The 24798-nt window shown below is 39.3% G+C and overlaps 1 protein-coding gene across 4 annotated transcripts in view; it reads left to right on the forward strand.

The window, feature by feature from the left end:
• The window catches only part of LOC122989911 (ecto-NOX disulfide-thiol exchanger 2-like), a 196242-nt gene that overhangs the window by 77379 nt on the left and 94065 nt on the right, over nucleotides 1–24798 (forward strand). The gene's annotated exons all lie outside the window — the stretch shown is intronic.

A 24798-nucleotide genomic window follows, 5' to 3' on the forward strand; every position in this document is an offset into this window, starting at 1 on the left:
TGTGTTTAAATATGTGTGTGTGTGGGTGTACACTGCATGCTCAGTATATACTCATATCTCAGTATTTCAGTGCTCCATTATTTAATAATCGTGTGTTTGCTGTAGTCTTTGCTGTGTAAATGTGAATAGCTGGTGCAGCTTGAGTAGGCACTAATGAATTCAGTGACTGGCAATATCAAGACATAATGTAAAGAGAGCAAGACTTTGAAAATCCAATCATATGTAGAATTTTGAATTATGTATATAAAGTTCATGTGCTCAGAAAAAAAACAAAAAAAAAACCTCCCCAAAGTGAGATTCTCATCTGAGAATGACAGGCCACCTCTGATCACGCTCTCCAGAGCCACATCTTATTCAAGCCTCACCTCAATGCCTTGGCTACTATAAAACATTCAAACGACATTTTGATCAGATGGGGATTCCCTTTGATCCAGGTCTGTGTGGAGCTCCAAGACCCAGGCCTTTCTTCTCCTCTGCAGGATCCACTGATGGGTTCAACGCAGGATGAGAGAGAGTGAGGGATTTTCTCCTCCCGTTTTTCTTTCCCTCACTCCTTCCATCTCTCAACTTGCGCTTTCTTCGCCTCCTCAACCCTGTCCTCTGACCCGTTGGGCTCTGACTTGTAACTGTGCCTTTGTCCTCTCACCTTCAATACATGAATAAGAGATTAGAGGAGTTCAAACTGCTAGAGGACACAGACCTCTTCTATTAGAATTGAATGCCTCCTGCTACGTGTCTGCTCAGTTTTAAAAGAGTGTAAATATCCAGTAAAGCCTGGTCTCTGCAGCACATCCTATAGCCTAAAATGTAAACTGCAACACAGCCAACAGTTCACAGGCTAAACTCTCAGATTATACAAGAAAATACATCAACAAAACAACATTATATTAATATTATAAACTTTAAAGTGTGGGGGCACTCCCTGTCCACATACTGAGGTTTTCATCTCCTCAATTAAGGGACATCTTAAAGGATAGGCTCTGATTTTTTCAAGTATATTTTAATATGACAGTCACATGCCGTTTGTTCTTTGAATGGGTTATTGATCACTGTAATCATTCCTCCACAGTGTCCATTAAGCAACAGCAACTGCTCTGTAAAAGATAGAGATAAAAATCCACAGCTCTTGTCCTGTGCACAACTGTATTCAGAAGTTCAGCCAAAGACCATTTGTACACAAAGACAAGGACATATCTGATTTGGCTAACCCTGACTGCTAGAATCTCATATTAGCCTCAGAATGTATTTTTTATGTGGAGTTTGTCCCCCATTTGTTACAGTGTAGTCACCCAACAAAGGTATCTCTTTACAACCAGTTCAGAGAGGAGGAATGATTACAACAACCGATAACTCTTTCCACATAAATATGGCAATATGGCATGTACGTTTTGTATTGAGTAAAAAAATATCTTAACATCACAGTTGTTTTTTTCTGGTGTAATAGTCTTGCCTTGAATAGTGGAGGCTGTTAGACTCCTAATAAATCCACTCCTAATAAAACCATACTATTCTTAATGTAATAGAATTCCTAAGAAATATACTCAGCCATAGGAAGGTGAAAATATAACCTGTCAGATTTTGTCCATGGGGTGTATGTATGGGAGCCCTGCTGTACAGTGTTGTGAGGGAGGAAGAGGAGACTCAGTCACCTCCATCATTCTAGTTTGTTTACTACTTGGTCAGAGCAGAGGCTTGTGTTATTTCCAACCCCCAGACACAACAGTTCTGGAGGGAAGATAAATAATTAGTCATGAGATGAGTTTCTCCCTTCATCCATCAGCCTGGGGAACATGGCTGCTATAGGAGAACTGAAGCCAAATGAGAGTCCTCTCCCTCCAGTGTTTTTGTTCCCCAGACACTCAGCTTGAGATTTCCCTCCTTGATAGGATGACTTTGAAACGTTCAAAAGCTTGTGAGGACAACTCCATCTTTGTCAGGGTGTTCACAGATTAAAAGCAGTTTTTTTTTTTCCGTGGCTCTTGTTAAAAGCAGTGCTTTTAGCATTGGAAAGAGGGAGCGGAGATACTACTTTACCTTTTCATCGAAATTGCCTGGCAAAGTAGAAACACTGAACCTGAGTTGCAAGTCAATTCAGAGCAGATCTTGTTTGAGGCAATTCATGCCATTCAAATCTTCAACTGTAATATTACATCTTTTCTCCACCCAGAACATTTCTCATCTTCTTCTCAGTGTGGTGGAAGATATTTAGGCTCTGTACAGTCATATGAAAAGGAATGGATAAATGTGGGACACCAGCAGCTAAGAAGTTATTTGAGGTTCATTAAGTGACACATTGAAACCAAAATAGAAAATGAATACTGAATGAAGGTCTGTTGGTATAGGAATATATTTGGTGTCTGAAGAATGTTTTTAATATGTCAAAGTGTGAGAAATCTCTTTGAGACCTGAATGTATTTTGAATTGTATCGATTCTAGTCACCTGCATTGAAGTCAAACCGGACATTTTCTCGTACCTGGAGGGGTGCCTGGAGATTTGAAAGGATCAGAAAGCTTAGCTTCAAATGTAAAGGCTGTTGAGCTATTTTATCTACACTCTTATTCATTAAGCGTGTGGTGACTGTTGGATTTACAGCACCATCTGAGATGGCTCCAAACCGCCAGAGGAGTTAGTTTCTCTGATAGGCTGCTCCAACTGGTGAATTATTCATTTGTGCTATTTGCCAGAGTCGGTGTCCGTGACTGAAAATTCAACAAGGATCGAATGATTGAAGACTCAATGAGGTAGAATATTTTTGATGTTATAGAGGTCAAAAACTCCTCAGCGTTTGTTGTTTGCGGATCCTGAGTAAGCAAGAATAACAGCTTTTTGTTTCCTTCATTTTAGTGAAATTGTAGAACATTTTTGCACAAGCATAAACCCTGAAATGCAGATTTTGCAGATGTACATGATGATGTGAAGCTTTTATTCTGTGATGGTAGCACTTGATTAAATGTTAGGTTAAGCCTTTTCCAATATATAGGAACTTAACAAACCGTAACTTGTAGCCATTACCGCAGGTTCTGCCGATGCCTACTTTCAGAGTGGATTCCTCCGCTTAAAGTTTGTCACTGCTCAGGAGGTATGAAATCCAGGTTCCAGGTACTCTCAGAAAGGTGAACAACAGCTTGTTTATGGCATGTCACACATTTACAGAGAGTAAATACTGCAAGGAAATATACGAGCAAAATCATGTGTGCTTTGCTGCCTTGTTATGCATTTGTAAGTGTAAACTGTGCTTGTTTGCTCAGTGTCGGGGAGTACGCTAGTTTAATTATGCTTCTCAGTAATGTTAGACTGGTGTTTTTATATTCATTCTTTCCTACTAACTAGTACGGCAGCACAGCCAGATGTTACATCCGTTCATTTTATTTTTTCTGGAAGACAAAAATTATTGTGCTGCATCTCCACCAGATTCTTCACATTCACCTTCACCTTCTGTTAGTCTTATTCCAGAGAGAATTGAGCTGCGGGCTGGTTTGACGGTACAGAGCAGAGAGAGCGGGACTTGAAACTGCTGGTGCGTCCTTTGGGACATGTCAGCTGCCCACAAGGACACACCCGGCACTGGAGCCAGGTGTCAGCGGGTTGGGAACTGATCTTATTCTCTCTCTTAGCGCCAGTTTTTCAACCTCCTACTGTGGGTGGGGCCCTTCCATTAATTTAATAATACTGACATTTATAAGTTATTATGTGTAAACGTGAAAGTTAATCAATATCAGCCACCCATATTCCATTTTTATCTCTCCCATAACACAAACACCAAAGTGATGTCTCTATTTCAGTGATGAATATCCAAAAGGTTCTGGTTTGTACAGAACCAAGAACCAATATCTTACAAGTTCTTAAAAGTTCTGACCATGAGAAGTTCCAGGTTACAAGTCATTGAGATCCTGTTGTGTAAAAGACCTAATATTGAAGGGAGGGCCACACTTGGGGTCATAGAGGTATTGCTGGGGTTATGCTGATGTCAAAGGGAAAAATGCGGAGTGGAACTAAAGTTGAATGAGGATACAATAAATAAACAAAAGAATTCTCTGCCTAGCAAGGCTGTCAAGACTCAGACAGCAAAATGACATGTCAAGTACAAGATGAACAGATTTTTGACAGGGAAGAAAAGAAAAATCGGTGATGCTCATCAAGCAAACATGTCAGACAGAACCAAAGTCAAGAAAATATAACCAGGCCTACTGTATCTTGCTCTCAAGTTCAGTGTCAGTATAGTGGGATAACCTTGTGTCTTTTCTGTCCAAAAACCATCAGTTTGTGCAGTTTAGCTTCCAGTTCCATGTAAAGGTGAAAGTAAATCTGCAGTTCATGTTTTGATGGCACATTCAACTTATTTAGTTTTCATTGTTTTTTTAAAAAAAATATATGATTAATGATAACTTTAAGAATTGCGAACTACTAACTAATGCTTACTGCAAAGGTTTTATTAGGATTATATTAAAGTAATGGTCATGGCGAATTCAATTAACAAAATCTCAAGCTGAAATTTAAACTGTGTATCTTCTTCCTCCATACCTTCATTCTCTGTTATATTATTTACATTTTTACAAGCCATTTTCTGATTTCATGACACAAGGCTAAATGTTTCATTTCCAGTGTTGCAGTAAAAACTCTGTTAAGTTTGGTAGTAGGAGTTTATCAAACTGATCATTGGTTTTTCTTCCAACACCAGTAATCTAAATGAGCTATTATACTTTATTTTCCCCTTTTAAACCAGCACTTCACTCCTCCTTTTGTAGCACCCTACCCCTCTGAAACCTCCTCTTTCTGTCCTTCCGTCTCTTTTTTCAGTCACTCTCCAGCTTCAGCCACATTTAATGACTCTGAGCCGCAGCCTTTCCTTGGCTGTCACAGAGGGGCTTTTAACAAGGTCCTGCGCTCCTTTCACTCTTTCCTCCTCATTTTACCATGCTGCCACCACTTTCCCCTCTTTCCCCTGTAATTTTGCCTTTCTCTGAGGGTAAAGTGCACAGTTGCCTGACTAAAGTAGGGGGAGAGAGATGGGAAGTGGTTTGAGCGTTTTTGCCTTTTATTTAATATGAATCCTGGACATTTCTCAGCCCCCTTTAAGGCTCTGGAAGAACATATTGCTCCAACTGGAACTGACTTAATGCACAGGCATGTGTTGAATGAGAATGTTATATTCAGTTTTTTAATAGGAACCAATGAGATGCTTCTTAAATATTAAAAAAAAATGTTAGGATATACAGTATATTATAAAGAATATTATGAATTTGCTTTAGAGCTAAAACAATTAGTTGATTAATTGTTAAGTCAATCAACAGAATATTTATCTGGAACAATTTTGATAACCAATTAATTGTTTCAGTCATTTTTCAAGCAAAATTGACAAACATTTTGGACTGTCAGACACAAAAAGACATCTGAAATTATGTCAACTTGTACTCTGGGAAATTGTAATGGATATTTTTTTCCTATTTTCTGATGTTTTATAGATAGATGGTTAATCGATTAATTGAGACAATTATTGGTAGAAAATAGGTTAGTTGCAGCCCTTCTATGCTTTATGGATGAATTCAATGCATATACTGAAGCACGTCTCAGTTAATAGCTGTGTTTGTGTGTTTGATGAATGGAGATATGATGTCCTTGGGCTTATATTTGTATTCATAACGAACAAGGAAATTAAAGCTGACTAAATCACCTCAGGCTCCCTGCATTTCAATTATAGACAGTATAAAGGAGTTATTGATCCATAGCAGAGGAGACACACAGGGAGGCAGAGAGATTTTTAAATACTCATCAGTCGTCACACTTCTATAAGGTTTAGTAAATCTCTTCTTTAATTGATTTCTAGGAGAAGGCAAAAGCTAGTGAGCTTCAGCAGACCAGTGAAACAGTTCAAAGTATTGCTGTGTTATTCTGAAATACATTCCCTTGCGTATTCCTCGGTACTGTTTCTCCAGTAATCTACAGCGTTCTACAATGTTCTCCCAGAAAGCCCCAGTGGGTTGTGGCGTTCCATCATCTTTAAGCTGCAGTAAAGGACGGGGAGGGGTGGCTGCTCAGGTTCATTCAGTGTTCCACCTGACCATGATTAATGTGAGAAAGGCCTGGTTCACACCTAACCCGTAGAGTACCCACCCCACTCCACTGCACCCCTTCCCACCACCTCCATCCCCTCTCTCGATTGGTTTAGCAGCGTGTTCAGCCAGCCATGCAGTGCTGAAGCTTCAAAGGTCAACTAGCCATCTCCCAGATGTCCTGCTAGACCCTCTAGTTCCACGGATAGATTACTGAATGGGCCTACTGGGCACATTCTCAGGGTCCCAAGGGGTCAGAGGGGTCCAGAGCCTCAGTTTGAGGTGACTATTCATATTTCTTACTGTAAAGTCAGTCAAATGACTGTAAAGAGAAGAAAAATGACTACCAAGAGAAAAAAAAATTACTACAGAGTCACAAAACAACCAAAGAGAGATGCAAGAGCATTACAAAGACAGATAAATAACCACAATTATGCAAAACAATATGCAAAATAACCAGAGAGACATAAAACGATGCAAAATGGCTACAAAGATACACAAAATGACTAAAAGACGCAAAACAACCACAGAGAGACACAAAACTACAACAAAGACCAAAACAACTACAGAGTGATGCAAAAATGATTAAAGAGATGCAAAACAACTGTGTAAACTGCGACTCAAAACAGCTACAAAAAGTCAAAACAGCTACAGAGATATGCAAGAGGACTACAAAGATGCAAAACAAATAGAGAGGGATGCAAAATAACTACAAAGACTCAAACAACTACAGAGACTCAAAACAGAGAGATGCAAGAGGACTATAAAGATGGAAAACAAATACAAAGGGATGCAAAACAACTACAGACTCAAAACAGCTACAGAGATATGCAAGAAGACTACAAAGATGCAAAACAGAGGGATGCAAAATAATTACAAAGACTCAAACAACTACAAAGACTCAAAACAGAGAAATGCAAGAGGACTACAAAGATGCAAAACAAATACAAAGGGATGCAAAAAAAACTATTAAGACTCAAAACAACTACAGATACACACAAAATGACCACAAAGAGACCCAAAATGACTACAGTGACTTTTGTCTGGGGGTCTTTTGCGTGTCTTTGCCCAGGGACTCATTGTCTAATAACATATCCATGTCTAGTTCCTTCTGTCATTGTTTCTTTCTTAGTTTCTTTACTTCTTTTTGTCTCTGTCCTTCTTTCTTCCTACTAAATATCTTCCCTCTGTGCCATCTGTCTCCCCTCAGTGTCTCCTGTAACACCACAGACGGTCTTTGTGAAAGATGGGAGAGATCACTGAGGATTTCTATCTATCTGACCCCGGTGTGCCCTTCATCTTCCTCTCACAGCTTGATCTATCACACACAAGTGCTTTTTATTGTTGTTTGGCAGCAGGCTCTTGGCCCATGGCTCTACTTGTCTCTCTCCACCCCTCTCGTTATTATTGTGAGCCTTGATCTGTTGGGAATACGCCAACATATTTGCATTTTGTCAGTACTTCTTTTTTTTAATCATCTCTAGAACCACACACAACCTAAAAGCCTGTATTCTCGCTGATTTTGTAAGACAGGTAAGCTTTATGATCAGGTAAAGGTTATTCATAAAAACCTTTTTTGTCCTGAAAGCCATTATCTAAGACTCAGCTATCCTCTACATACTCTCTTGAAATATTAATTATCAGCTCTTAAATGGCAAATTGAAAATTACAGGGTCTTACAGAGACAGCATTTGAATGTTCATGTTTTAGACATCTGGTGGATTTAAATTAAAGACACTACCTGTTTCTTGATTCCTATTTTAGCTGAGTCTGTTCTATCCTTGACCCATAAGAATGACACATACATCCACTGTGCAGAGAAAATGTAGCTTATCATCTGCTTGACAAACTGCTCTGCTAGTTAAGAATTAAATTCCTCCAAAACAAGAAGTGTGGCATCTCTTCCTCTTTTTCTAGCTTTCTCTGATCTTTCTCACACAAGTGACAATTTTGTATTTCTTTTCTTGTATCTATACTGAACACAACATACACACAGTTGTTTTCATGATGGCGATCATCATGAAGTTTACTAAAGTAGATTCACTAAATGAACCATACTTAAAAACCAAATCCACAAAAGGATTGCATGGATTTTGTGGCTGCTAAACCTGCACAAATAAGACAATCAGAGTATGTGTAATTCACAAAGCACTTGTAAAGTGTGAAATGCACCCCAAACTGTGCTGCCAAGCAAATAGCATCATAGTGTGCCTGTTCCATTTGCATGTATGTAAATTAGGTCATATTCATACATTTTGCACAAAATTGGCCTCTTTCTATGCAAAAAAGCCTTGTTGCAAAAACAGTCTAATTCACAAAAACCAGCACTAATATTACGGTGGAGTTATTAGTGTCTTCAGATAATTGGTGTTAACTGCGCGCACACTCACTCCTAACTCACTCTGTCTCTCTGTCTCTCTTCAAATCTCTCTCTCCCATCTTCAAAGCTTGTGAGGCATGAATGATATTGAATTGATATTGAATGATATCAAGGGTGAAATCTTCAGTCAGACAATGGGGGTGGATCAAGTACGGGGTGGCAGGCTTATCTTGGACTTTCAGCTACTTAAAATAAAAATGTCCTGACAGTTCTGATGGAGCTCAGGATTCATTCATAAGGGCTGCTTTAATACAAACAATTCAACCATATAAACCTGGAATCTGTGTGTCCTAATCTGTGTAGATAAACACAGAACATCAATTACCATCAGATCCTAACCGATGCCTGTGTGTGCGCACCTCTGCTAATTAAAGCACAATTTGAAGCTTTTGTGCCCTCTGCAGTTTTCATTATGGACCAATCTGTGTGCTGAAATGTAGACAAGAGCCTGAAACACTGGAAACCGCTCCACTCACTCAAACAGATGTAAAACAAGGGCAAACTGCACTCAGCTGCAAATCTTTATGGACGTGTTTGCGCTGGCATATCATTAGCGCAAAATCTTTTGTGAATAAGACTTTAAAACGGGACAGATTGTGGGTGCAAATTCTGCACATTTCACGGTGCTATTAGTGGGCTTAATCCATTCTTTGTGGATTTGGCCCTTTTGGTTTTTTCATGGAGGACTCTGGTTTGATTCTTTTAGAGATAAAACAAAGTAAACTTACTGTATTTATAATGATTATATTGATGTATCGCCACATTAAATAGAGTTATGTCCTGGTCCCCAGCAATTTTTGATTAAAACCCTCAATAAAAAGCTAATGTGCGTTGTGTTGTACAGATATATATTGGTAAAGTGCACAGTAGTCTCTTTTGCTAATGTCAGGCGACTTGGCAGTGACAACAAGTCTTGTCTCTTTGAAGTGTCAGTTCATATATACAGTATTACAAGGGCCGCAGGGTATTGAAGCGTTGCAATGTTAGTATCAACACAGCAGTCACTTTGTTAGCAGCCTTTTAACATTCCCCTGCTACAGCTTATGGGTTTCCCTTCCCCGCAGGTCTTTGTATAATAAGAAGGGTTGCTCATTTAGTCTGAACTCACTACAGCAAATGATTAGACGGTTAACTCTTACAGTGATCCCATACAGTATTGACTGTGGCTTGACAAGCCATCATCCAAAAGATTCTCAGTAAATACATGCTATGTATATGTAATCTGTGTCATGACAGCAGGTATTGGTCAATATTCTGTTATTGAGGACAGCAATAATGGGCAGACACATGGATTAAGCCAGATTTTAACCCCAAATCGGTCGATCCTGACTATTAGCATTTGGCCGAATATCCACCAGACAGTAATCAAGTATAACTAAGTACGTTTACTCAAGTACTGTATTTAAGTATATGGTATTTATACTTAACTTGAGTATTTCCTTTTTATGCTACTTAGAGGGAAATATTGTACTTTTTACTCCACTTCAGAGTTGTAGTTCTTTGCTTTTTTTCAGATCAACATTTATACATAATACTATCAGTATATAAAATATGCTTTTGTTTGTTTGCTTTGTAGTTTGAGCTGTCCCACATTTTGATCTCCCTCATGGCTATTGTCAAAAGATACATCATAAACTGTAGTGAAGTTGTTTTAATATTACTGGAGTAGTATTAGGGCTGCTTGATTATGGCAAAAATCACAATTATTTTGGTCAATATTGAGATCAGGATTATTTAACACAATTACTCACTGACTTTGGAAACATCATGAATTTATCAAACTTTAAAAAAAACTGGTCTTTAACAGCAACAGTGGATTTCCTTGAAATTCAACTGAAAAACAAATAAAAAAAGACATGTAAAAAAAATGAGATAAATAAATTAATAAAAATAAATAACATATGATATATAAATATATATACACATTTAAATAAATAATATAAAAATAATAAACAAAAATAAATTGGATCAAAATAAATAAGATCAATTATGCTGTAGTGTACTGCCACAACCCACTGAAAACTCCTAATGTTTGATAATGTTAAAAGAAAAGTTAGAGCAAGCCAGAGAGTGAATGAAGAAAAGGAGCGGCGGTAGTGAGAACAAAGCCAGTGAATGAGAGAAATAAAACATTTTATGATTGTTTCGTGGCAGTGGAAGAGTAATGTCCTCCCTTCATCCTAAATTGGTCTTGAATACTAGAGCATTTCCTTGTTTTGTGAATGAAGTGGTACACAAGACAAAACAACAACATCATTGCAAAAAAGAATGCGGCATAATAATTGTTTTATCTCGATTATCTTGTTTTTATAATCATTGGAAGCCAAAATTGTAGCTGAAAATAAAATTTGATTAATCGCCCAGCTCTACATTAAATTTTTCTTTTTCTTTTGGTTTATTTTGTTGAGGCAGCAGTCATCTTATTTGAACCTTAATGAAATTATCAGCAGACAAAGGTGCTCCATGTTTAAAGGTGCTATATGCGACATTCAGCCCCACTAGATCTCACACTGGAGCACCAGCATCTCAGACCAAAACAAATGGGTACGTTTGCAAAACCTCCCCCTCTCTTCATGTTCCTCCTCCCTCCCTTCACGTTTCTCCCCCCTCCCTTTGTGTTCACAGCAATGTGTTGTGAAACACAAGGCTCTTTTATACAGAGATCCCGCATTATAGCTGTAAACAAGATCTGTCATTAAGACACCTTCTCTTTTTTACACTAAACCAAACCAAGCAGGCATAATGCCGCCCCCGTGTATGTTTTTTTACACGGCATGCCGGATTCAGAGGAGTGACGTGTAACACAACAGTTTAGTGTACATTTTAGCTGTAATATGAGAAAATCTGTGACCTGGCCGCCATGTTGAAAATAGACGAACCAAAACCAAGCACCGTCCAACTTGCAGTACGTCACCCATCACTTCACCACCAGCTGAACACAAAGGGAGTGGAGAGGCGGTCTGTGTGGACCATTAGTCTCTTTATAAATGCTGGGAGAGCCAGAAGTTTCACAGGAAGAGACATGCATGCACTAACATGCATGTGTAGTCTGACCGGCTATCAAAACAAAGAACAGAGAAGCTCGGATTACAACACGGATGCCATTTCTCCACTATATTTTTACATAGCAAATAGTCGTTTGCTGCTATTTTAATGTTCTGAATCTCATATATAGCACCTTCAAGTCCAAGGTGAGCATCCACATTGTGACTGGTCAATTGATCCATTTAGTGTAAGCAGAAAAGTTCTACATTTTGGTCTTGTAGAAAGGGCGATTTGAACATGTAGTGTGTTTTAACACAATGTACAAGATTAATAAAAATATACACTGTCTGCCCATTTTAATGGGAGCTTTTAAAGCATTTTCCATCCCCCACTCTCTCCATTTACTCTGTTCTTTTAAATCTTACTCTTGTGATCTTCTTGTCCCTCATCTTCTCTCCTCTTTCCATCAATGTCTCTCCTGTTTTGACACTGCTGTGCAGCTTTCCGTCAGAGCTCCAGTCAACCATCCCAAGAGTTGAATAAAGGTCAACCGTTAAAACAATAACAGTGACCTTGAGTCTTGACGGGTTTAATGGCTGAAGCAGCTGACCATAGCTACATATCTCATGACCGTTACTTCTGCTCCAGGATTGTCCAGGTGGTGCATCACTCTGTGTTGAGTGATGATGATATACTAGTGATATAGATGGACTGGAGCTTTCTGATGGACCATCTGGAGGTTACGCCTGTTGTTTTTTTATTCGTCTTGTAGAAGCTTCTGTGTGGAACATCAGGTCGGGCTGTCGAGTTTCTCCATCAAATTTAATGACACGTGATAGTCTGTGACACGCCTGTCTATGTTGATGAACACTTGTGTGTGACCATGTGTGTAGCTGTTGCCTTCAGGGACCACAAAGTACCACTCACTCTTTCTGTCCAACCTTGGTTTTTCAATGTAGCGTGCAAGAAAGACAGAAACCTTGAGCAGCTGCTCTAAAACTATCTGCGTGTTTTAAAGTGAACTCTGCCAATTAGCAATCCTATGCTTTTACAAAGTACACACTTATTTTATTTTCTACAGATGTTTTGTGAACTAGTCAAAGGGCAGGTTCATTATTTTATGTTTTTTTGACGTTTTTATATCATTCTTTAGCTTACCCGTAGTGTTCCATATGTACTCAAATATGAGAATTCAAATTTTGGTGGAAGTACATATGTTTTAGCATGAAAATGGCATTTTCCTGAGTCGTTCTAAAGAGGTTTTCCCACGTGACCTGATGTAGGTTTCTGCATGATTATGTTGCTACATATAAACCAATATAAACCCCCCAGCCTACCTAGCCAGTAGCCACAGAGACAGACTGAACACTCACTGTTGCTGCTGCTCAAAGTTTAAAAAATAAACTCTGAACTCTCCTCCCGCCAGTAAATGGCTCCAGATCAGGGCAGAATCTGGCATCACCATCAACCCATGTCACTGCTTTGTGCTAACGGTCGAGTGGGTGTTTTCATTTGAGCAATCCGGAAAAAAGCACAGATGTAATCGTCCTTTAATATCTAGGATTTCTGTATGAAGTGGCAGTAAAACAGAATTAGAGGGTGTTGTTTGTATGTGTGTTCGATTGGGGTGATCCAAGGTACAGAACTGCAGTTTTTTAATCCCCGCAAGCTACCAAAAAAAAAAGAAGTTTAACCAAAATCCTTATCAACAAGCAGATTTTTCACATACACAGGGGCAAAATAAGAGATCATTATAGTCACTTTTCAGAAAATCCACTTTAACGTATTAAATCATGAGGAAACTGAACAATTTGTGCTGTTAAATGGTGGGGTCCTCCTCTCTCTTCCTCTTCCTTTCTTCCACATAAACAAATATAGACACAGCTGCTTCCTAAAAAAATATACAGTAAATAATGAGTAAATGTTGGCAATCTTTTAAATAAACAAGTATCAGAAATGTTCTGGAAAATATTCACAGCTTTTCGAGGTTTATTGAAAACATCCTGAGAGATTTGCATATTTGAAGGCAGCCTACACCTCCAACATCCTCAGTCACAACATCTGTGGTTACTGTGACAATAGATTCAGAGCTGTCTGGATGGAGAGGCGTGGTGAGATAAGAGCTCTGGTGAGTTCACTTTAGCTTTTGACATTTTCTCAAACAGCAGTTCCCTGGCTTCTTCTAATTGGCTGATTCCTGTGCTGTACTTGGCTGCTGATGATAAAAATACTGCAGTGCTGAGCAGGAGAGTGAGGTGACTGCAGCTAACCTGAATGGACGAAAATTAAAGCTTCTGAATGTCACTGTCAAAGCTTTTGAATGTTTTTCGTTTTTCTTGAAAGCATTGCAGCTCAATTTGTGAAAAGGCTACATAATACCAAAAGACTTGTTGTAGCACACCTTTACTTTTGCCCACATGTGGTCACTTAAATCCTTGGTTTCCATCTCACTATATTATGGTATATTATGGCCTTTGGCGCTCTTGGCTATTTCCCAGGGGAACCACTTCAAGTTTTTCTTTCTAGCTGCCAGCTGAAACCAATGTTTTTTCTTTGAAATGGTCACCGTATTAAACCCTTTTTCGTCACTAACTGAAGTGGCTCAAAATTTCATGTTTAGGCTAAAGAGGATTTTTGTTGCCTTCTCGATAACACAGTTTCAGTCTTAATTATCTGTCTAACTGTAATCTCTTTTGCTACACAAAGAAACTTTGCACAAAAGCTTATTTTGTGAAATCTCATTGGTTGCAGGACATGACTGGATAATTAACTAATTGGTCTTGTGAAAGAGCTGCAATTTCTTTTATTGGTAAATGGATCGCAGCAGAGCCATTAGTTGGGAGACAGATCCATTACATGGCAACACCCTCTGCAGTCCACAGTGCCTAACTGATGGAGGTGTCTGTGAAACGTATGGATCTTATCTTTCACATACTTTATGTGACCATGGAGAGATCCAGTTCCATGACTACTCATTGATCCCCCACCCATCATGTATTACCGTATACATAGTAGCTTCTGGTATGCCAAATCTTCTATGGGGCTCCAGTGGACTCTCATGTTGTAGTGAATCAATATCTTTGGCAGGATCTCATTTCTCTTGTCTGTTTTTCTGTCTATCCTCTCAAACTCCGGGGACCTGGAAAAACCCAGAGAAAGACAATGCATCTGTGGTGAATGGATCAAATAGACTGTAGTGTAGTGTCTGTAGTGTTTCCATGTTTCCTTGTAGTTGCTCCGTGAAACATGATGACCACCAAAGTTAAAGTAACTTTTCCCAAGGTCTTGCACACCCTTTTGACATGAATCAGCATTGTTACCTTCAGGCTTGACAGTAAAAGATGGGGAATACTCCAGCTGATTTCACTTCTCCAAGGTACATTGCTTTTATCCACTGACAACTGATAAAAGATGATTTATATAGCTCTCACCTTTGATGAAGCAATATCACACCAAATTGATGGTAACTTTTCACGACAATTTTTTTTGACTTTGTGGGTTCCCCAACTCTAATGAGAATAACACATTTTGCTCACAGTTGATGTGAGGGATGGATGAGGAATTAAGAGTGTTGCTGACTCAAACGCCCAAAATGTTCAGTCACTTGAGAGTAATTGTCCCTTAAACAATAAAATCATGATTATGTTATACATACATCATTAGCTCCATTGGAAAATACCTGTTTCACTTCACAGCTATACCTAGAGGTGGTAGATTCACTGTCTTTCTCATGGACACAACAGCAAAATTGCTGCTTGCTTACACGAGGGCTTGTACCTACAAAATTGTTTCTCCATCTGTAGAACAGTACTCTTGCTCATGAAGCTATCCTGCTGACAAGGGGATAGGGCTACAAGAAACACAGGACTGAATCATTGCACAAAAACAAAAAAAAATGCTGTTTTTACAGAAGTTTAATTGAACATGTTTGAACTTTAGTTTTCTAGCCTGTATTGGAAGTCTTAACATGTCAGCCCAGACTGTTGTTTCAGGGTACCTGCAAGAAATCTAAGAGAGAAGGTTTTCCTTTAAGCAATTACTGTCTCTTGCAAGAGCATATCAGCAACCACTGAACCATTCTGTGGTAACACACCATTTATAACAGGTGTGTTACCCTTGTAAAGTCGTTTCTTGCCTATTTGCATTGTTGTAACTCAGCTTTATAGCAACTGTCTGTGTATTTTCTTGTTGGCTGTTTTTTGGTGTTTGTTGTAATTTGTGTTTACTGTATTGTTTATGCTTATTCTTTATTGCCATTCATGGCTGAGCCATTACTGCAGGGAAGATGCCCTAATATCAAGCATATGTGCAAGGGAGGAAATGATGGGTAACTGCTTGAAATTCAGACAATTAGTGTGGTGACATTTGCTTCTAAAAATACTTTTATGGGTATGTGCTGTAGCAGTGGAGATTTAGAGGAAACAAGTGTGAGACTTGATTTTGAACATTCTGTGGACTGATAACAATAATAATAATAATAATAATAATAATAATAATAATAATAATAATAATAATAATAATAATGGTATTTAACATTTGGACAAAATATCTAATGACCTAAAGTTATATATATTGGCATCAATGTTCAAAAACCTGTATTAGATACTCCTCCAATTATTACCCCTATGTGTTTTTGTCCTCTTTCACACTGATGACATTATACAAGTTTAAAGGTTAGCCCAAGAGGTTGCAGTGTCATGATTCCTATGAATGCTGCTTGAACTGCAAAAGGGTGCTCAAAAACCCACCCATTTCCCTGTTAAAGGACCATTAGTGTGTGTCCTTCCCATTTACAGCAAATTGCATAACAGTGCTGCAGAGTTTAAGTACAAAGACATATTTTTGTTTTATTACCAAATTCCATTATTCCACAACTTTAATTTGAAGGTTACAGCCACATTGTTGTAACCATTTTCCCGCAGTTTCAAGGGACCAGAGAATCAAATATTTCTTGGGCAGTTATTCTTGGTTTCATTATTGATACTAAATGAAAAAAGAACTTTGTGGAAGTCTTGAGTTGATTGTTTAGTGAAGGTGTTCTTTGGTGTTGAAGGCCAAAGACATGTATTGTAGCACATTTTTTCTGTGTGTTGAGACGGACTTTAAATTTTAGAGGCATGATTGTATACAAAGTCAATTTCCTGACAGTCACAGCCAGAGTATGAAGTGATTGAGACTCTGTCCAAACCACTTCTCTTGGCAGCTTTGCCTGCTGCAGCTGCCCAATGAGAGTGGCTGGATGTTTGCGAGAAAATGCTAGATTCCTAGCCTCCCTCACTCTAGCTGGCAGGATAAAACTATCCATGCAGTAGGGCAGGTCCTGGCTGGCTATGCGTGCATGGTCCATATGCTTACATCTACATACGCCGAGATAGTCTTGACATCTCAGCCGCTGTCAAGACTATCTCCCCTACATATTCCATATGTACAGGGACGATTCCTACGGGGACAGCTGATGTGGATACATCACCTGTGGTGGCCATGCACTGATTAGCAACATGTGGTTACATAAGCACCATGTGTATGTGACCTCTCCAATTCCTTGATTCCCATGATCAAGCAGTCAGACGTGTGTGTATCTTGACATTTGAGTTGTGCATGTTTTAGCATGTGTATTTTGACATCAGCATTGTCCGCTTACCTAGTGAGTAGGAGAGCTGGTCTATGGAACCCTCTCTGGCTGGTGGAAACGTGGCAGCTTGTGACATCAGATTTGCTGGTCTGCTTGCATAGCCATTGTCTCAGGTGAAATCTGACCCTGTCAGAAGAAATAGTGGGCATGCTTTCCAGCTGATTGCTACACCACTGTGGCCAAGTGTGGCTCATGTGTATCAGCAGCAGCGCCATCTAGCATCCACAGTTGTGGTCCCTTGTGGAATCCGACCTTCGCGAGCAGGTGTACTTTAGCCATGGGTAATTCCAAAGGGAAAACAAAGCCAGGTAACTGGCATGCCTCCACGGTCCACTTGGGCTTCCATGTCAGCGTGATGAATGTATGAGAGGTGAATAGCACCACTGAGTGCATACTGTACTTTTCAGCTCATAAGCATTCCCATATTTTTTGTTGTGCAGAGAAAATGGCAAGCCCAGTAGGCCACACCTGTTTGGGCTGTGGGATAAGGATGCCAATGGAGGATGGTCATGATCAATGTGTGCATTGCTTAGGGCTGAACCATGCACACATGGCCAGCCAGGACCTGGCCTCCTGCATGAATTGTTTTATCCAGCCAGCTAGAGTGAGGGAGGCTAGGAATCTGCCATTTTCTTGTAAACATCCATTCACACTCATTGGGCAGTTGCAGCAGGCGAAGCAGCCAAGAGAGGTGGTTTGGAAGGAGTCTCAATCACTTCATACCCTGGGTGTGGCTGTCAAGAAATTGACTTTGTATACAATCATGCCTCTAAAATTTAAAGTCTGTCTCAACACACAGAAAGCCAAATCGGAGCCAAATCAGTTCACATCTTTAAAATGCATCTTAAAATAATCTGCAATCTGAGCTCATGCTGCACAGGGTGCAAGTAGTTTTTTTTTTCCCAACAGCAAAGCACTTTAAAATTAGTAGGTTATCACAGAGGGGTTGGAGGTGTGCAGCCTGTTGCCTGCAACTCTTCATCTAACAGCTCAGTGTAGCTGCTTCTTTTTGGTCTATTTGGACGACCATGTCTTGTTTTGTAGAAGTCTTTCTGATAAGGAGCCACTCTGTGTTTCACCTGTTAAATTCTTTTAATGTGAAGCAGCTGCAGTCGGAAATGTTGGGTTTGCATTAGCAGTAACTCAATGCAGCTCTGACATGGCGCTAGGAGAGTGAACAGTAAACACTGAGACTGATATCAATGAGATAACATTAAAAACAGCTATACTGGGTTACAGACATGCATCGTTTCCTGTAAATCCCTCATGTATAGATAATTACAGAATGTATATACATTAAAGGAATATTGCTGAAAAAATGCAGACTAATGGACTAAATACTGGGTTTATTTTATGATAGTTTTGATGATTATAACTTCAAAACCCATTTGTTGTCTTTGGCTATTTCTTGATTTTATAACTTTGTAAGTTGTCTACCTCCCTTTTCCCCCTCTCATCTTCCAATAAAGCACTTTGAAATAACTGGAAAAAAATGTGGTTAACCAAAGTTGGTTTGCTCACGTCAGCAATTAAGGTTTGCTAGGAAAGCTATGTTGTTTAATTAAAGGGGACCCACTATGCTCATTTCCAGCTCTATATTTTTATTCTGGGACTCCACTAGAGTAGCTTTGCATAATTCACAGTTCAAAAAAATCCATATTCATCTTACACTGGCTGTTTTTTGCTGTCTCTTTAAGGCCCCCCTCCTAGTGAGCCCACTCTGTTCTGATTGGTTAGCTTCTGGAAGCTGTTTCACAGCCAACTTCCAGCTGCTTTGTAAACAAACCATGAAACAAACTACAGTAGTAGGATATCACTTCTACATGTTTGAGCTGGAACCTGATCCAAAATATATGAGTGAACAACGCAAACAACACATGGAAAAACCTTAGCAACAACCTTAGCAACCAAGGCTACAGAATGGGTGGCCGATTACGGGCATGCGTGACAATCTGATGTCAGCTTATTAGCAAGGTAGAAAGAAAACACCACAAATGAAGCATTCAGGGCAGGCTGAAGCCCTTAACCTCAAGTTTTGGAACTCTGACCATGTATAACATAGATATCCAACATCATAACAGTATATAAATAACAGAAAACCACAAAAAGCATGATAGGTCTCCTTTAAAGGTAATTTGGGGGACAGATTGCAGAGAGAGAAAATAAATGCAGCTCAACCTCTCACCGTCATTTGTTCTTGAATAAACTATTAAGTCATTCGTCTCAATGACAACTGATGCTGGGAGTCAGTGCTTAGTTACAGAGCAGTCTGACAGATAGACAGATGGACAAAGAGAGGACTATTAATGTTCACTTTGGCCTTGATCTTATGGCACCTTTTTTTCCCCTGTGGTTCAGCAGTGTGGTGGAGGTTTGGGATTGAAAGACTGGGTAAAAAATTATAATAAGCTTCGAGTTTATAGCTGAAGGCCATGCATCAATTATCCATGTACTTACTTACCAACTGAAAAAAAAACTGCTTTATAGCAATAATAACGCACACTTCAGAAAGCACTAATGATGCGCTCACTGAAGTTGTGCTGAACTGGGAGGTGTACGCCACATCAACACTGCTTTGTGTATATGGTTGCGGTGTGTATGCAGTACATGTACGAAACGCATCCATCATGCACTTGCATGCATGTTTATTTGGTCCTCTTAGATACTTCCTGCTGTTTATTTTCAGACACAAGAGTGAGGGAGCCATAATTGCCAGACTTTAAAAGCACTGGCCTTTTCTGAATCAAATAACATATGGCTTTGAAGAGAGCATCTTCATGTCTTCAAAGGAAAGACTGGAAGGGAAAAAGAGAGAGAGAGAGGAGAAGAGGGAAACAAAGAGAGAGGGTATAGATAAATATCTCTGACCATACGCCTACATCTCAGTTGCTGCTCCTCTCCCCAGACACCCACTTAGAAGGAGGAGAGGACCTGTACTGGTCAATGTGGAGCTTTTTGATTAATTTAGACCATTATGTGTTGCATCAAAGTTCAGAGATATTTTAAAATGAGGTATAAGTATCTTAATTGAGTCTTTTTTTCCATTAAATAGCCCCCAAACCAGGCTGAAGAGACATTTGTAATGAGTCTCATTTTTTAAAATTTATTTAAATGAATCCATTGTTTTGACAGAGTTAATGAGTAACACAGCAAGTCATTACTCATAACTCACATATACTGTATGCCCACGACTCATTAAATCCTTTTTGTATCACTGGAGTCTTAAAAAGTTTGGGAATGCCCTTCTTTCAATTCTTATTTCTAAAAAAGGTTTAAAGATGTTGAAAATGAAAGCATTCAAAACTGAGTGAGAGAAAAATATGTCCATACTCTAACTTTCCTCTTTTTATTGAAAAATTCAGAATGTTTTTACAAGTTGGGCTTTGACCATCCTTTGTACCTGGTCTTCTGTTATGTTATGTTTTGCTCACCCAGAATCAACAGCTTATTCAGTCTTTTGTTGTTTGTTTTTCTCTCTGAAGAAACGTATGTCTGAGTGACAAGACAACAGCAGAGTATTTTCTCTGTTGCGGGTCTCTGAGGGATCATTTTGATTGACAGCTAGATTTTCTGACAGCCCTTATTCTTTTGGCTTCATCTTTATTGTGTCTGTTAAAAGTTTGTTTTGTCCCTTTCAGACTCCTTTTTTGTGCCATAAGGATTTTCTTTGTTTGCTCAAGTCCATTTTGCCTTTATGACTGACTGAATGGCTGGCTAGCTGTTGAGCAGGAGGGCTGAATGTCATTGAATGCATCAGCCAGCGCACATCACGCCACTCTGACTCACTGTATAATAGATGAGTCAGATGAATCACATGAGGGAATGTTTAAGCTGCCATCTTTAATGAACTTATAACTTCACCTGAAAAATCCACTTCACCTTGCACAGTTTGAGATTTGGAGCATATATAGTTGAACTCACACAACCACCAATCAAATGTGTTTTTTTTTATTACTCTAAAATGTAAGTCATACTTCCTGCGGTCATTCTGGTTCTGAATATTTCACCCTGATTACAGAAACACAACAGGAACTTTTTCCAATTACTTTTTCTTGGGGAGGCCTTTCTAGTCATTGCTATAGTAATTACCTGTGTGTGCCTATCATTATTCATCCAATATATTCTCATACTGAGCTGTGACATATTTAATAGGTATTGTAAAACCAATTTTTATTGCTCTTCTGCAAGATTAGATTAGTATTTGATGTACCATATGCTTGAGAGGTGGGTTGAAGGAGTCTTTTATTGACCATAAATAAATACATTTTCACTTGTCCATCATCTCTATATCATGAAAATGAAAAGAAAACAATGACAGAACCCACATAGAAGGTTCAATTCAAATCAAACAAAGAAACTAATTCACGTATAAAATAAGGATATCTGTGTGTGCACCTGCATATGGTTATCTGATGCAGTGATTGATGACTGTATGGAGACGATAAGGTGCTCTGTATTCAGGTGAGGTGGTGTGTAACCTGTTTGTTTCCATGGTCCCTATCACAGCTCTCATGATTTGGGTTACAGCTTTGGGTCTGTTGCTCAAAGAAACATGCTCTAACACACTTCAGCAAACATGCAATCACTGCCAGAGACAGAAACTGAGCCACCATGACTAGTCAGCAGGAACAGGTCATAATCCCAGCTCATCCAACGGGAGCTGGAGGACAGGGAGGGGAATGAGTAGCGAGCATCAGGAGCAGGAAGTGGCTGTCTTTGTTAACTGACCTGCTGTTCCTGTTCCTGCTCCTGGGTGTCATGCTTCTGTCAGCATGGATGCTGACCAGCTCCGGGACCTCAGAGCTCCTCCACTTAATTACCAAATGCCTCTGTGACCTGATAATCACGTAGAAGCCTGTGAATAGGCCGCCGTGTACAGACATCTACTTGACTGCTTCTCCTACACTTACACTCAGCAGCGATAATGAGTGTACTTAAAGGTTTTACTGGTCAGCTGCGATTCAGTCAATGAAGACGCATCTGGTTTGCAGTAGAAATACAAACCTGATTGACAGATGTACAGAATAAATTGGGCTGTGGTAACAATGCATAATCTAAAAATGAAATAACCTTAATTACAAGTACTACACCTGCTCAGTGCAGCTTACAAACAGTGTGCAAAATATGAGATCCTTCCCACTGTAAATTGCACCCTGTTGTGCACAACCGATATCTTGATTGTCCAGAGGGCTAAGCACCTATCTTCACGCCTTCATCTGCATCTCTCCTTTATGACTCAGATAAATTTAATCTATAAATCAGAAAGGGTTCACATGTTTTCAACTGCATTCACCTGCTCCGCCCATTTCAAATAAAGAAACATGTTCCGAGTCCTGATTCCCTTGTGGTTAAGACACATCCCATAGAAACATAACTCTCTCATATTGTCATACGCCTCTTTTTTATCCTTGTGTTTCCTGTCTGTATCTCAACAGTCTCTGTCCAATAAAGGCTATAAAATATTTTACCACTCAACTGAAGAGCCCAGGAAAATATTAGAAAAGCACAAGACAACAATGATTTCTTATAACCTGCAGTTATGTTAACACAACACTGGCATATAATTGCATTATTAAGTTGTTATGGCGAACACAAATTGCCTATTTACACATCCAGCAGACACAGAGCAACATTAGCAAGTTCAATATTCACTCTTCTTTAAACTTTGTTTTGGTTTCTAGCTGCTAAATGCTCCACTTTCGCTCCCCAGATACAGCAGTTAACTTTTTTCTTTGTTTGTTGCCTGGCAGGTTGTATAGAAGGTTCGTTTTTTTTTTTGGTTTTTTTTTTTTAGAGCTTTTTCACTGAAAACAGCTGCTTGCTGAGTGGTGAGAGTGAACCAAAACAGTGAAGTTACAAGCTGTAAATAAAATTATACACATTTCAATTTCTTTTCACACTAAGTCTGACTGCAGTCTTCTACTTTGGGGTCCCTGGTAGCTTCACTGCAGCAGCTGATGATGAAGTTTCTTTATCAAGGCCTAATTAGTGGTAGTTAAGGGAGGTGAGACTGTTAGGCTTTGTTCAGACTGCAGGCAAATCAGATTTGTTTCTCAAATCAGATCTTTAAGACAGAGTGTCCGAACTATTATTTACAAGTGATCAGATGGGATTTGTGTGTCCAGACATCACCAACCTATCTGCACGGGCTGCTGTGGTAACGACGTAGGCGTCAGTAACTATGTACACTGGTGACGCTGGTGAAACCACCTCCAAGTGTGTCTTGGATTTGATTTGCTGTCAAGACTTACTAAAATCAATCTGGACAAATCTGGATATGCCAGAAAACAGATTTGGGTTGGCAGTCTGAGCAAGGCCATAGTCACTGGGTCTCTCCTCCCATATTTCCCCTGTTGGCCTGGAAATACAAGAAGAGGATTTCAGTCACAAGTCCACTTCTCTCATTTCTAGGCTCCCACTGCCCCAGACATGTTTTATGTCAAACCCAAAAAATTCTCTGCGTAGCATGTCAGCCTCCTCACTATTATACTCTCTGTATGCAGTCATGCGCTGGGCAGAGCAGTGTTGTATTGTGTATTGAGTTTACACCGACAGCTGTGCCACAGGAATCCCAGAAAACCAGAACTAAATTATTTCTAGTGATGAAAAATATAGAAAACAAAATAACCTGAAGTTAGTCCCAAAACACAGATGTTTACAGGTTCTCAAATTACTCTTTTATAAGTTTACTTCTTATTTACTCCATTTATATTAATATAAAAGACATTTGTGTCAGATGCACACTCGCAATTTAAGACAGTCGTAGGTGGTGCCTCCAGACTCCAGTTTTCCTCTCTGTACAGGTAACAGAAAAAAACTTACCGAGATGCTTCTTGTCTGAGTGGTGTTGCTCATCAAAGACAGAACAGAGAATGAATACATCAGAATTTCCTGTTCCCCTGTGTTCACATCGCCTGAAGTTGTGTTTCACCTTATCTGAGCCAGTGAGCAAGTAAAGGGAAAATAAACCCTGTAAGCAGTTGTATTGTTACAAAGAAGTGTCTGTTACCATCCTCGTCTGCTTGTGTGTTTGATAATAGTGTGTTGATTCTGATGGAAATGCGTTGCAACTATTGAATCACCATTGTCTTTCTACTAAATGTATAATGTAAGCCATATTTGTGTGTCTGTACTGACTGTTGAGAAATTTCTTCCTACTTATGTTGCGAACCATCAGCTGGCTGTAGCTGATTAAGATAAAACTCAGTGGTTTACAGGCTGACTGTCCAATATGACTGACAGAAAACAGATACAGTCTGGCTCATTGGCTGAATACATGGTTGGTAATGTGGCAGCTTTGGAGGTTGTTAAGATCAGCAGACCAATCAGTATTTTCCTGTGTTGGATTATTCATCAGTAAACATTCAGCTCTGCCAGTCGATGATGCTGCCTCAGTAATGGATGCTTTTATTAAGGCTGATTAGATTAATTGTAGAGGAGGAAGACACTCTTTCTGGCAGAACACCCTCAAGGACAGAAGAAGAAAGGATCGATCAATCGTGTTCATCTCAAACTTCATAATGCATTGCTGATTATTTGAAGTGCAAAGCTGGAGGAGATTTATATGGATATAAGAGAACCCAGGCTTTTCTCTCCCTATCGCTATCATCGCTCTCTCTCTCTCTCTCTGTCTTACACACACATGCATGCACTCATGCATGCACACACATACACTCACACACATCCACATCCAGGGAATCTAAGTATCTGCGCCCTAAGAAAAAGAAAAGCTTTGCTTCCAAATGCTGTT

Source organism: Thunnus albacares, chromosome 10, assembly GCF_914725855.1.
Source record: "Thunnus albacares chromosome 10, fThuAlb1.1, whole genome shotgun sequence".
Lineage (NCBI taxonomy): Eukaryota > Metazoa > Chordata > Actinopteri > Scombriformes > Scombridae > Thunnus > Thunnus albacares.